This window comes from Argiope bruennichi, chromosome X1 (genome assembly GCF_947563725.1).
Source record: "Argiope bruennichi chromosome X1, qqArgBrue1.1, whole genome shotgun sequence".
Lineage (NCBI taxonomy): Eukaryota > Metazoa > Arthropoda > Arachnida > Araneae > Araneidae > Argiope > Argiope bruennichi.
In genome coordinates, this window is record NC_079162.1 from 35,100,790 (window position 1) to 35,114,008 (window position 13,219).

Here is a 13,219-nt window from a genome sequence, read left to right on the forward strand (position 1 = left end):
AATATTTAGTTTTAAAAATGTAGTAAAAATTGCATAGTTTTATTTTATTGCACCCTCCAATATTTCTAAGCTATTTATCTGCATCATTATAACTGAATATTCTTGGAGTCAGTTTATGCTCATGTAACATATATCAAATGCAGTGCGTCTGTTTTATTTTGGAATCCATTGCTCATTTCACTGGAGAATAACAGAATTATGCCATTATTACAACTTAATGTAATATGGATTAAATGTGACACGACCGGTACAGTTACGTTTGACATTCGTGATTCTCGTCAAGGGACCCGTTGAAGGAATTGCATGTATTATACACCATTGTTCGTTTTTTAAAAATTGCAATCACTTTTTCTAATTAAGCTTAATTTGCTTTAAATATTGTTAAAGACTTCTATTTTCCTCTAATTAAAATAATGTTTGCTTTAATATGTAGTATAAAAGTAAATACAAAAAGAGAATATTTACTTTAAGAAAATTGCGAAAATTTATGAATTTTTGTGATATATATATATATATATATATATATATATATATAGCAAACTCTTGAGTTTTTACTGCTTATGTTCACTTTCATTTATGTTATTAAATTTCCGTGAAGAATATGATATTTACGAAGCCCCTTTTATTTTTTAACAAATTTTTTATTCGAAATTTATGTATTAATTTAAAGATTTTTTTAGTACTACTAATAGGACCTGTGCTATGATTCTATGTTTACATTTCATGAAAAAAATAAGCAATTATTTCAAACTGTGAAAGAATTTATCTTAACTTTAAGAAAAGCAATGCAAAGTGTGCAATTAATTCTGAATCAAACTGATTTTGCGCTCTTTATGTGCATCATATAAGCATGAATTAGCTTAATTTTAAAAATTCTTCACAATCTTTTTTTAGATTCAATGAAGAAGACTTTAGAGAAAATAAATAGGAATGCAAGAGAACAAGTCATTGCATTACATAATGCTAAGTGAAAATTCCTTAAAAATATTAAATAATTAATCTTAGTTAGAAATGTTCATAAAAATGGTTATATTTATGAATTATTAGGAAAATTTAAGAAATACAAAAAGACATTCAAAATTAATAAAATTATAAAATTATTGAGAAGTTTCAATATTTCTTAGTTGAAATCATAATAAATTTAACTAGTAATACATCTTGAAACAGCTAACAAAGCACAACCTATTCTCATTAAAAGAATATTTTTTTTAATATCAACCTTTCAAAGTTACATCAGAGCGGCAATGTAATTTATATATTTTTGAATTAAAAAAACAAAATCATTAATATCAGTAAAAATAAGTTATAAAATTAAACATCATCTTCTTTAGCTGGATAAGAATCTTAAAATAAAAAGCAAAGCATAACTTTTTTATTTTCTCGTATACAAAGAATAAGTACTGCATTGATTAAAATTTGGAACTCAAAATGTTGCGGAATCTCCACGTTTTCCGACTTTCTTCGGTCCGAAAAACATATTTTTGGAGTTATATCTGTCTGTGAATAAGATAACTCAAAATTGCTTTAGGCTAGACGAATGAAATTTGGTATACGGTTAGTACATCAGATTTATAAATATCAATCATTGAACCAAATCAATTCAGAGAAAATATATCCGGCTGTACGAATACAGATTAACATGATTACTATGAAACGAAGAGAGCTAGATGGATAAAATTTGGCATACAAATATAACAACTAAAGTGCAGATAAGTAACAAATTTGGAATCAAATCAGCCAAAGAATTAATTTTTTGCCTATACTTTCATAAACATGTAAGCGCGGTAATTCAAAAACACAATTTTTTTATAATGTGATATTTTGCATGTGATTTTATGACTACAATTCTAATTTTGTGTTACATTTTCGTTTACAGCGACTGGAAAGAAGACGTCCAAAATGCACATTCGGTTTTCTGGTACTTTATATTAATCACATCCCAGCGATTAATCGCCAAAAAAATCCTGAATGATTGCACTCTAATAGTCACTTTCATTACTATTGTTCGCCAGTGGCATGCGGTTAATGATACACAAATGCAATTATTAGAGAGTATACGAGAAATTTTGGGGGAGACCGCCCCGCTAGTTTATTCGCAGAGATCAGAGACAAGAATCAAAGAAAATTAGAAAGCTTTTCGAGTTATTATCGGAATGGCAAGGTACATCATAGTTCATCTGATAAAAAGGAGACGGAACAAACTGAGGAAGTAAAAATAGCACAGAAGAGAAATTGCACTCTCTTCGGAAAGAATGAGTTTACAGAGAATGGAGTAACAGAGATAATGGGCATTTTTTTTTTTTCGGAATCCATTAAGCGCTGTCTATCAACCTTCTCTGACGCAACGCTTCATTAGCACCTTGCTTGTATATAAGAGACTTTAGGTGCTAATATTGTTACTTTTTCTGATTTTGTAATAATGCAATTACATTTTATTGCATTATGTAGCATTAAAGCTACACAGCACCCTAAAAATGACAAAAGATATTTTTAAAAATTCCATTTTCGGATGGAAAAGTTTAACTCCAAATTTTAAATTTAATATTTAAATAGTAATCTGAAGTCTTTTTAGTGTTTTCAGTCTCACCATTTTGCAGCTGAGGGGGGGGGGGCTTGTCTAATTTTGTTTTCATTTTGAAACATTTTCCATTCGTAAAGTTAATTAAATTATTAATTATTATTTTATTCTTTAAATAAATTTATTTATTTTTAAATAAATCTTATTTATTAATTTATTTTCAAATAAATGAATTCCTTAGATGAAATGGCTATCATCCTTCCCTACACAAATTATTTCTGCGTGTTTATGATTATTAAATTTTATTTTTTAAATATTATTTCTAGCAAACTATTATCCCTAAAAAGGACTTTTTCCAAGACCATTGTTAATTTTTAAGTTTTTTATTTAGAAGTTTTGCAGTTTAATATTTTTTGTTTCTTATTCCTTATTCTGTTTAGAAAATGCCACAGTCTAAATTTTCTAGTGACAAGACTATAGAAAGACTTCATAAGGAAGAATAATATAAGAAGAAGAAGAATATATGACTTCAGAATACAAGTATTTTGAAAACAGGTATAGCGGATAAACTTTAAACTATCCCTGTTACATCAAACTATATTATTATGAATACTGAAAATAAAATCAGTCAGTGAAGTATAAAATCTTTCAAGAAAAAGAATCAAACTAGCTAATTTGAGGTAATTTATGACTGAGAAGAAATTGGAAGATGGTATGTAAAATGCTGGTAATTCTTTATTTTGAATTTGTTATTATTATGATCACTTTTATAAGTGCATTGAATTCAAAACTTTTATAAAAATATTAAATTTAAATTAAACGAAAAATCTACCGTTGTTATACCCAATGTTATTGATATTTTGCAAAAATATAGCATTTAGAATAAAAAAATATACACCCATTCATATTGAGTTAAAGTTATTATCATATTGTTTTTTGTGTTTTTTGTTTCAAGTTGGGAAATAATGTAGTAAAAATGAGTGCTCTCTACAAGCAATATCAGTTTGCTTGTGTGTGTGTGTGTGTGTGTGTGTGTGTGTGTGTGTGTGTGTGTGTGTGTCTTAAAATTCTTTGCAGATAATTTCATATATATGTCCTATATGAATTTGAATAAATTTAGATTTAAAAGGCTCTAGTTATTTTCTGAAATTTTGTGAAAGTGGATCTTTTTATGATTTCCGTGTTTTTTTTTAGGTTTAGAGACAAAAATAATTATTAAAATTTAACAAAAAGTCAAATCCTTAATTTTATATAAACTTTTTTTCAATAATCCAAGATATCACTAGAAATTACTACAAAATACTCAAAATTATTTTATAAAAATTTAAAAAATTGTTACCTAGAGAAAAGATTGTCGAAATTCAAAGACATAAACCTAAGAATTTGCTTTTTTCGAAATTTTCTGAACGAAGCAAAATTTAAAACATTTGTTCATTAGACAAAATTAAATACCCCTAAATATCTATGAGAAAAGGCGGAATATTATTTAAGACAGTAGAACCATCGTATCGTTATTAAAAATATTTTAATGCATTAGTGTTTTCAATAAATCATGGCCAAGAATTAATAATTTCATATACATATTGTCGAAAATAATATTGCTCATAGTAGTATTTGAAGTAAATGCCTATCGTAACTTACTGAAAAGTACACACGAGACATATTATTTAAAATAAAGAAATTCAAACTGTATTCTAAAACGTGCAAAAGTTCGATAAATCTGATAACTCCATCACTGCAGATAATTTTGAGCAAAAACCTTGCTCATTCTTCACTAAGTAAGAAGGACAAGTTGTTTTCATGATTTGAGAATTGAGAATTAAAAGTGATAAAAACAACGTAAGTGCCAAAAAGAAAAATGTTGGGAAATGACAAAAAAAAAAAAAAAAAAAAAAAAAAAATTAAGAACTATTACATACTATCACTTTAGCAACCGTTTTACAAACTTATTTCACCTACATAGATTACTAGGCAATTTTCATGTTAATATTATAACGCACTTTTCTTTAACGCTTTAAACAGAAAAATAGAGTTTGAATATTTTAGTGCTTACATCATTTACCCTTTTTAGTTTTTAATTCTTTTCTAACAGTTTAATTTTGATTTTGCTTTCCTATAAAATAAACTGAAATTTAAAAGTTATCAATACAATGCCTTTTTCAGCAACAAAAAACATAGTGTAAATATGTTAGCCAGTAGACTTAGTATGCATTAGCAGCATTTATCAAGAAATGGTTTGAGATATATCATAAAGTGAAACTATGATACAACTCAATGAAATCTGCAATTCCATTGGTGGGATCTAAGAAAATCAATATCATAACTAACAAATTCAATAACAAAATGTAAAGTCAGTGGGCTTGTCTATGACAAGTGCCATTAGAAACAATAACAAAATATAAAATATTTTGCATTCTGTTAGTTCTTTAATTTATATTTACAATTATAATTATTAATTCTTTCTTAAAACATATTTGATAACCAATTAAATGAGGTAAAAAAACAGGAAAATTTTTAATTATTTAATATTACTTTCCAAAAGATGAAATAAAAGAATTTTCAAATGAAATGACGAACAGACAGTCGAAAGTTATTGCTGCCATTTTGTTCAGCTTCAGTGACTTTAAAACAATCATTCTTCCAAAACTGATTATAAATTTTCATATTTTTTTCGTCACTAGCGAAAAGGAAGATATGTTTGAAATCAATAAGACGATGTCCATGCGTGGAAAATAATTTAAACTTAGAATGGAAAAATTCATTTTCTTTTTACTGAGATTTCTTTTGATTTCTTCCTGTTAAATAATGCCATCATGAGTCCAAAGTTTTAGGCTGGATATATTTTTTTTTATTTTCATTCTATAGGATACACTGAAAAATAACATCCAATTGAGGCGGTCATCAAAATTGCAAAAAATGTTTAGGTAGTTGCCAATTAAGATATCATATTCTAAAATTCCGTTTCAGAAATTTAAGGATATAAAAATGATGAATGGATATAAAAAAAAATCACCACCATTTTAAATCTTTCATTCTGAAAAATTCAACAAAACCGAAAACATTTAAACACTTGATTAAAAAAGTACATTAAGTTTATTTTAAAATTTTATCTTAACAATATCAAAGAGAAACATACTCCATATCATTTTAGATCAAATGAGAAATCCCTTATATTAAAATTCATTTTTATTTTAATCATTTTATTTTATTTTAATTATTCAAATTCATTATATTTTAATCATACATTTCATGCTTATTCCATTTACATTACTTAAATTTTTCTTTTCGTAAATTAATTTTGAATAATATAATAACTTGTTAACTAATTTATCACATTTTCGTTTACTTTTTCACTTTGTTCATGATGGATCTCAATGACGAGCTAACATTATTCATAAATAACATTTGTATTCGAAAATAAATATCGAATGCTACACTGACCAGCACAGGTATTAAATATGTGAAATTTTAGACATATAATTAAAAGTCAGTAAAAAAATAATCACTTGTTTCATCAAGTCTGTGTTTCGTATTGCAAAGAGAGAACCTTCGTCATCTTACCACGAATGAAAATTACGAGGTCCTTCAGCCGACAGCCTCAAAACTAAAGACTTATCTAATCAATTTTTCTATGAAATTTACAGAAGCCTAAGTTTGTTTGATGAATACCAAGACTGATTTGATTTGTTTTTAGGGTTTTGAACAGTTACTACATACTCGCACACGTTTTTTTATTATTTCGTTTAAAACTGTCCACTATGCCTTGACATTAAGTTTTTGATTCACTTACCGGTACATAGATACATATCTGCGCACAAAGCATATATAAATTTTTCATGCAAAAATACTTAAGTTCACTCTCAAACTTTTAAATGTGACATTTTTAAAAAAAAATTAGTTTGAAGAATTATTTCTAACATACTTTATTTGGAAAAAGGATTCTAGACTACACGCATTTTTCATTTGACATTTTCGAAATAAGACAGGAATGCTAATAAGTGATGATCAGTTCTTTAATCAAAAAAAATAATAATAATAAATTTACATATTTCGCTCATTTTAGTTATTGAAACAGTGAAAATATTGCTATTGAAATTTCACCGATCATTCGCTCAAATAAAAATTGCTCAATGCATTGACAGAATTGATGGACAAACTACTGGCAAAAAAAATCAAATAAATAAATTCATAGAAATTAAATCGAAAATTCCTTTGAATTCGTATCGGATGGCGTGCAAAGCTCACTTCACAACCAGAATATAAATTCATTTATTTAATTGATTTTATGTTATTGAAACAGACAAAAACAAACTATTTGAGATTCAGTTACTAATTGCTCAAGTAAACCGCCATTGAGGACTTTAACAGAAGTGAAAATGCATCGAACCAAATATTAACAAAAATATTCAAAAAATTCAGAGAAACTGGATCGAAAATTTCTGCAAAGCTGTATAGATTGCGTGCAAAAGTTCACTTATTGTCACAGAAAATTCATTCCCTTGTTTTCTAATCAACTTGGACCATATTTCTTTCACGGAATGTGGTTGTCAATATCTATTTTCGCCATTTAAATTATTGCTTTCTGCGTAACTTCAAATCAATATAATCATGAATTCCAACCATATATTTTTCTGACAGTTTAAAGCGTGTTGTGACTGAAATAAATGTGTCAAATATCTGACTGATTGTTTAGTTACAAAACAATATTTCGAGAGTCTGAAGAAAGATGGTTATTTGTGGCTTGCTTTGCTTTAAATTTTACAAATTTTCTGATAAACAGTGTTTCAAATAGTGTTGACTCTAAATATTGTTGCTTCATATCAAACAGCATTAATGTTTGTTTTTTTTTGTCTCTTTGAAAATGTTTAAATCAAACATTTCGGTTGATAATTTGAAATCGAAGAAAAAAAGCTTTTCAATTACCAGAATTTTATTCAATATCAATATGATGGCATTATACATAGTAATTGTCATATAATTGGGATAAGCACTTTCAATGACTTGATATTCATACTAAAAGTACCTTAGAACTATCAGGAAATAAAAATTGTTTCCATGCTATTAGTCTGTCTCATATCGTATTGTGTTTATATGGCATAAAATACGCTCACATATTCATATAACTGCCTGAAACATTTGCATTTGCTTCAGTTACAATTGCTGCTTTTGGGACAAAATCAAATTTAGGAACGTAATCTGAATTTCACAGAGACGAATAGCTTTGACTTTGTGAATTGATTGTTTATATACAATACTGCTCTAACATTTTAATATGGAGAATCGTTAAAATACAAATGTTTGTATTTTTAAATTATCCTTCTTGAAAATTTTCCATCTTTAGATATTTTGATTAAGACAGCAATATAATGTTTCACGCAAATGGGAAAATAAACTGAGTAAAAAGTTTCTTGAAATTTCTTCATAAGTATTTAATGTTATTCATCTGCTCCATATTGTCTTCTAAACTTTTAAAAATCATATTTTGGGATATTCGTACAAATTAAGACGTTATCTTTTGTTTCATTTTTTGCGATTTTTAAGGAGTAACAGTATGGAAAGTGTGATCTTTGTCATCTGGGCATAGCTGAAAATTACAAGGACCATCCCTAAAAGTCCTCATATATCATCAAAGCTAGATGTTCATTAAATAAAACCCTATGAAGTTTGATTTGCAATCTGTAAATACACAAAAGATCCTTACTTTCCTGGGGATTTATCCTGCTTTTATTTGTAACGCATATTACTCCATATATCTCCATTCCTCTATTTCGGAGGGAACGTTGTAAATAAATCTAGATTAGTAATCTAGATATATTTACATTTAGATTATCTAGATTTTTAATCAGTATTACATTACATTATCTAGATTTATAATTAGCACATATAACTAACTGTCCACCGCCGTCTGTAACGCTGGGCGAGATTAAAATATGGCCGCCCCTTCTATCTTCATCATTATGGAAGCATAAATTTCAGCTCCTGCTTAGGTATCAAGCAACTCAGCAAGGTTTGTTTTTATGTTTAAATTGGCTGATTTGTGTCAATTAAATTGTCAGCATAAATACATAAATAAATAGTAAAGGTCAATAAACAGCGCTTTGAAATTAATACTGATTTATTATGTATTACTTTTTTTCGGTTAGTGGATCTCTATTTGTTTCAATCTGACTTTAGTGATTAGTTTTGATTTGATTGTTCGTGAACATTATGAGTAGAGAAGATCTCATTGCAAGACATTTAACATTTAAGTTTTACATTTCAAATGTATTGCAAATTATACTTTTTTATTTCCTAAGCACTCTCCCAATAAGCAAAAGATTATCTACTGCAACTTTCGCTAGTTATTCTGTGACAATCAGTTCTTTTCATCATTATGTATGAGAAAATAACTATAAACATTAATGAAATTACTTTTTTTTACCTTTAATTTAAGAGAAAAAACATTCAAATCATATTAGAGGATTAATGTAACAAAGAGAGAAGATAATGAAAACGAGTTGTGTAAAGAAACAATATTAATTCGAAGATGAAATATCACTTAACAAAAGAAAAATGTGCTGATCCATCGGCCATTTTTTAAGTCTCCCAAAATTAATAAATGGCTTTTAATGATTACTTTTCAAGTTTCTTTTATAATAAATAATGCTTTATACTTTCAAGATTAAAACAAGAAAATCATTCAAACTTTAATAATACTTAGGCCAAAGCTTCCAACAGAATTTTCTCAAAATTTGAAACATAATCCTATGATGAATAAAAAAAAAAAAGTATTTACCAGTCACATGGTAAGAATATATACTTATAGCATTCATTAGTAAAAGTTAAATATCTTAAAATTATCACGTCGTTTGATCAAATCTCCCAATTGGTTTCAGTCGTCTAATAAAACATTCATCAATTTTTTTAAAAATCTGTCGCCTTAAAATAAAGCATAAAACGAAATTAATAATAAGTATAGACTTTTTCTGGGTATATTTAATGCATGGTTAGTCTTTTCAAAAAAAGAACTATTTTTGTTATTATTTTTTTATCATCTGATCATTTTATTTCAGCTATGGAAATTTATATTAGAAAGCTAACAGAAAAAAAAAATGTTTACCAGAATATTTTTGAATGGTTCATACCAGTATTATTATTATCTTCGAAATTTTTCAATTAATTTTGAATGATTAAATCCTTAATAATCAAAATTATTTACTTTTTATATTTTTGAATTAAAGAAGAAACTGTAGTTTAAAAAACATAATTAAACGATTAGCTTTTAATTAGCTAAGTTTAATTTTAAAATTATGAATAAAATAATTTTTTTAATATTTCTTTTTCTATATTCTTAAAATTCAGTTTTATATATTTCTTTAAATTTCATTGAAAAAAAATTGTGCAATGCATGAACAAGCATGAAGGCACATCTAACTGGATTAATTGTACAAATAACAAGTTATTCTAGGTATAAAAATTCAATACTAATTCACCTGCCTTCGAAAATCGGTATTTAAACTGTGAACCTTTTATAATGCATGATTTTAGAGCTTAATTTTCTTTTAATCTATACTAACAGAAAGCGGAGCTAAAGCTATTATTCAAACAATGAAAATCGATTAGAAAAAATAAAATGAGAAACTAATAAAATCAAACAATAACTAGATAATTTTTTTAGCATTTTTTTTTATCATTTAGCATAAATTGAACAAAAACTGAATTTAAAAAAATCATTATATATTTTAAAATTTATTATTAAAATCCAAAAGACTCCATTCAGTTTCATCAGAAAAATTTTAGATATAAAATAAAATTATATATCTATTAAAATAAATTTATTTAAGAAGTACATCCCATGACAAAACGAAACATGTGATACAGATTGCGTGCTTTTTAGTTGTAATAAATTTTATCCTTTTCTTTCTTTATCTTTTGTTACCTCTTCATGGTTTTTTGTTTCCTTCTTTTTCTTTATTTAATCATCTATCTTTTTTATCACTTAGTTTTGTTCCGTTTTGAAGATATTAACACTACCGTCATCAAATGATTCTGTTTTTTTCAGTTTTAAAAGAACATTGGAAAAAATATTTAAACAAATGCAGAAAAACCGGTTTTCCTAAACATTGCAAAAGAAAATTTACAAAAATCGGCTTTTTTACAAACTCAAGTTACCATCACATATAAGAGAAAAGTTTCAAAATCTAAGGGGGAAAAAAATCAAGAAATATTTCAGCTTCTACATCTTTATATTAATTCCAACTTTTGAGAATTCACTGATTTAACTAATTAGGAATTGTTTTCATCCCTGAAATGAAAACTATTTGAAGATTTGATTTCAGAAGACCCTTATTGAAAAAAAATTGCACCTTTATGACTTTCTCTGTAACTTCATAAACATTTTTCACTTAAAGCATGTTATAGAGAATTTCAAAGGTGACAGTCCTCCTCTTGGCTTCGAGGAGGCATTTTGAAATGTGACCTTGAAACTCATCGATTTCACAGATAGCACTGCTTCTTGCTCCAGATGAGTAAAAGGTTTAGGAAGGAAAACCAATAAACCATTGCCTTGTTTAAAAAGCTAAGATTTACTTCTAAATATCAGTAAGCAAACTTTAGTATTTCTTTTATGTCCTAATGCCTACTAAACAAAATTTACTTCATTCAGAAGTATTTTCAAATCTTAAAATTGTTGCCCACTTTTAACATCCTTGTTTGAGTATATCATATATATATATTAACATCCTTCTACGAGTTGTCCCAGACAGTTGTTAATACTGACATTTTTGAACATTTATAGCATTTTCGCATTTCTTATTGAATTAAATAATGAAATATTTATAATTTGTTTGTTTTTTATTTTTTATTTTAAGATATTTTTACTTTCGCACAATTTTAAGCAAGAATATTCTTAGCTAAATCTCTTAGCATAATTCAAACAAACTTAATATCAGTATTATATTAAATGAGAAAAAAAGTCATGACATTTTAGACGTGCAAACTTCCCGAGGAGCACACATGAATAAAAACATTTGCAAAAAAAGTTTTATGTTTAGCTCGAGTTCTTACCTTTCTGCAAAAACACTTTTGGCCGTAGAAGTAGATTGCCGGTGAAGCTACAAATACAAATAGCGTAGGTGCGATTTGACCTGATTGTCTTTTGGCACGAAATTCAAGAAGTTCGTGAATTGATGCTGGAATTCCATGTGGTAAAATTTATAGTGAATTGTGCAAAATAAAAACAAGACAAGAGATCTCCCCTGTCATTCAAGATGTTGAGGAGATTTGATGTTAGCGTTTCTCTCATTGGATTTTACTTTACCCACGTGACATCTGCGTCATATGACGTAATCTTGAATGCGGCTCACACAATTTTGCGAACAAAGCTCTTTTTCGTTCATGCTCTAATCAGTGATGGACAGGATTTAGAAAACAAAAGATTTAAATGTTCAAAGGAATTTTGCTCCAGCTGTGAATTGTTCTGAGTGTCATTCAGCCATTCAGTTGGAAAAGAATAGGGAAAAAAAGAATAAAATCACAAATGTGTCATAATAATTAGAAAATACATCTAATGAGCTCTCTAACAAAATTTTTGAAACAGAACTTGTTCATTTTCTGTTTCTTTAATCTAAATTCTTAAAAAGTTACTCAAAAAATACAGGAAAACTTTTTACAACAAATTCATGGTTTATTCTATTAAAATACAACAAATGAAGCAATGTTAAATTAATATAAAATTAAATGAATTTAAAATAAAATTTTAAAAAGGCGTCGTCTTTTGCAATAAGTAATTTCACTAAATATGTTTCAAAAGGTTCAGTATTATAGTCTATGATGATGTATGTTATAAGTATGATTATAATCGCATACACTAAAGATGGAAGTCAGCAAAAGTTCATTAAAAAAAAAAAAAAGATAAACATTTTTTAGTCCATTTATGAGTTAAATGTGCAATTAAAATGTTTGCTAATTTTTTTTAAGTAAAGATTTACCGCTGCTTTTGTTCAGATAAAAATTCAGTGAAAGCTGAATTAAAATTATCAAAGTATTTTTGTTTCATGAAAATAATAATCAAAACAGCCATACTTTGAGATGAAATACATTTTCTTCAATAGAATCCACTAATTTGTTTATTTTGAATTCCATTTATACATGCATTGGTGACAAAAAGAAATAAAATTGTCAAATTTTTCTTCTCATAAAAAAGAGGAACGAAAGAAAGAAGAAATGAAGGAAAGAGATTGCACACAAGCAATTGAATTTTAACACTCAATCCTGTTGAATATTCTTAACTCATATTTTGTTTATAAAGGAAGATATCCTACGTTTCATTTAAAGAATTTTCTTTTTCTCAGTCTTTTTACGCTGATACTAAAAATTAATCGTTTAATAAAACTTATTTTTCCAGTTTTTATAATAAATCTTTGGCATTTCGTAAAATCACAATTAAATAAATTAAAAAGTATGATATATAATATTGATTTTAAGTATAATTGCAAAGAAATACAGAAACTAATTTACATTTAATATTCCCCAATTCATAAATGTAAGTTTCTTTGAAACGTTGATTTAAAAAATTTTCATAAATCGATTTTAATAACGAGAATATAATTAGTGCATCAATATTCATCACTTTGAAACTATCGTTAATTCTAAGCTTAGTTCTAATTTTTCTAAACTAAGTAAGAATGTTCTAGTAACAAATAAAAGTTGCAAATTTAAGAC

The 13,219-nt window shown here is 26.7% G+C and overlaps 1 protein-coding gene across 3 annotated transcripts in view; it reads right to left on the reverse strand.

Moving 5' to 3' along the window:
- Nucleotides 1-11,775, reverse strand: part of LOC129958907 (uncharacterized) — a 39,102-nt gene extending 27,327 nt beyond the window's left edge. For all 3 annotated transcript variants that reach the window (XM_056071640.1, XM_056071635.1, XM_056071636.1), the window contains exon 1: nucleotides 11,564-11,775. The gene's annotated coding sequence lies outside the window, so the exon portion shown is untranslated. The remainder of the gene's footprint in view (nucleotides 1-11,563) is intronic.
- Nucleotides 11,776-13,219: the final 1,444 nt, after the last annotated feature.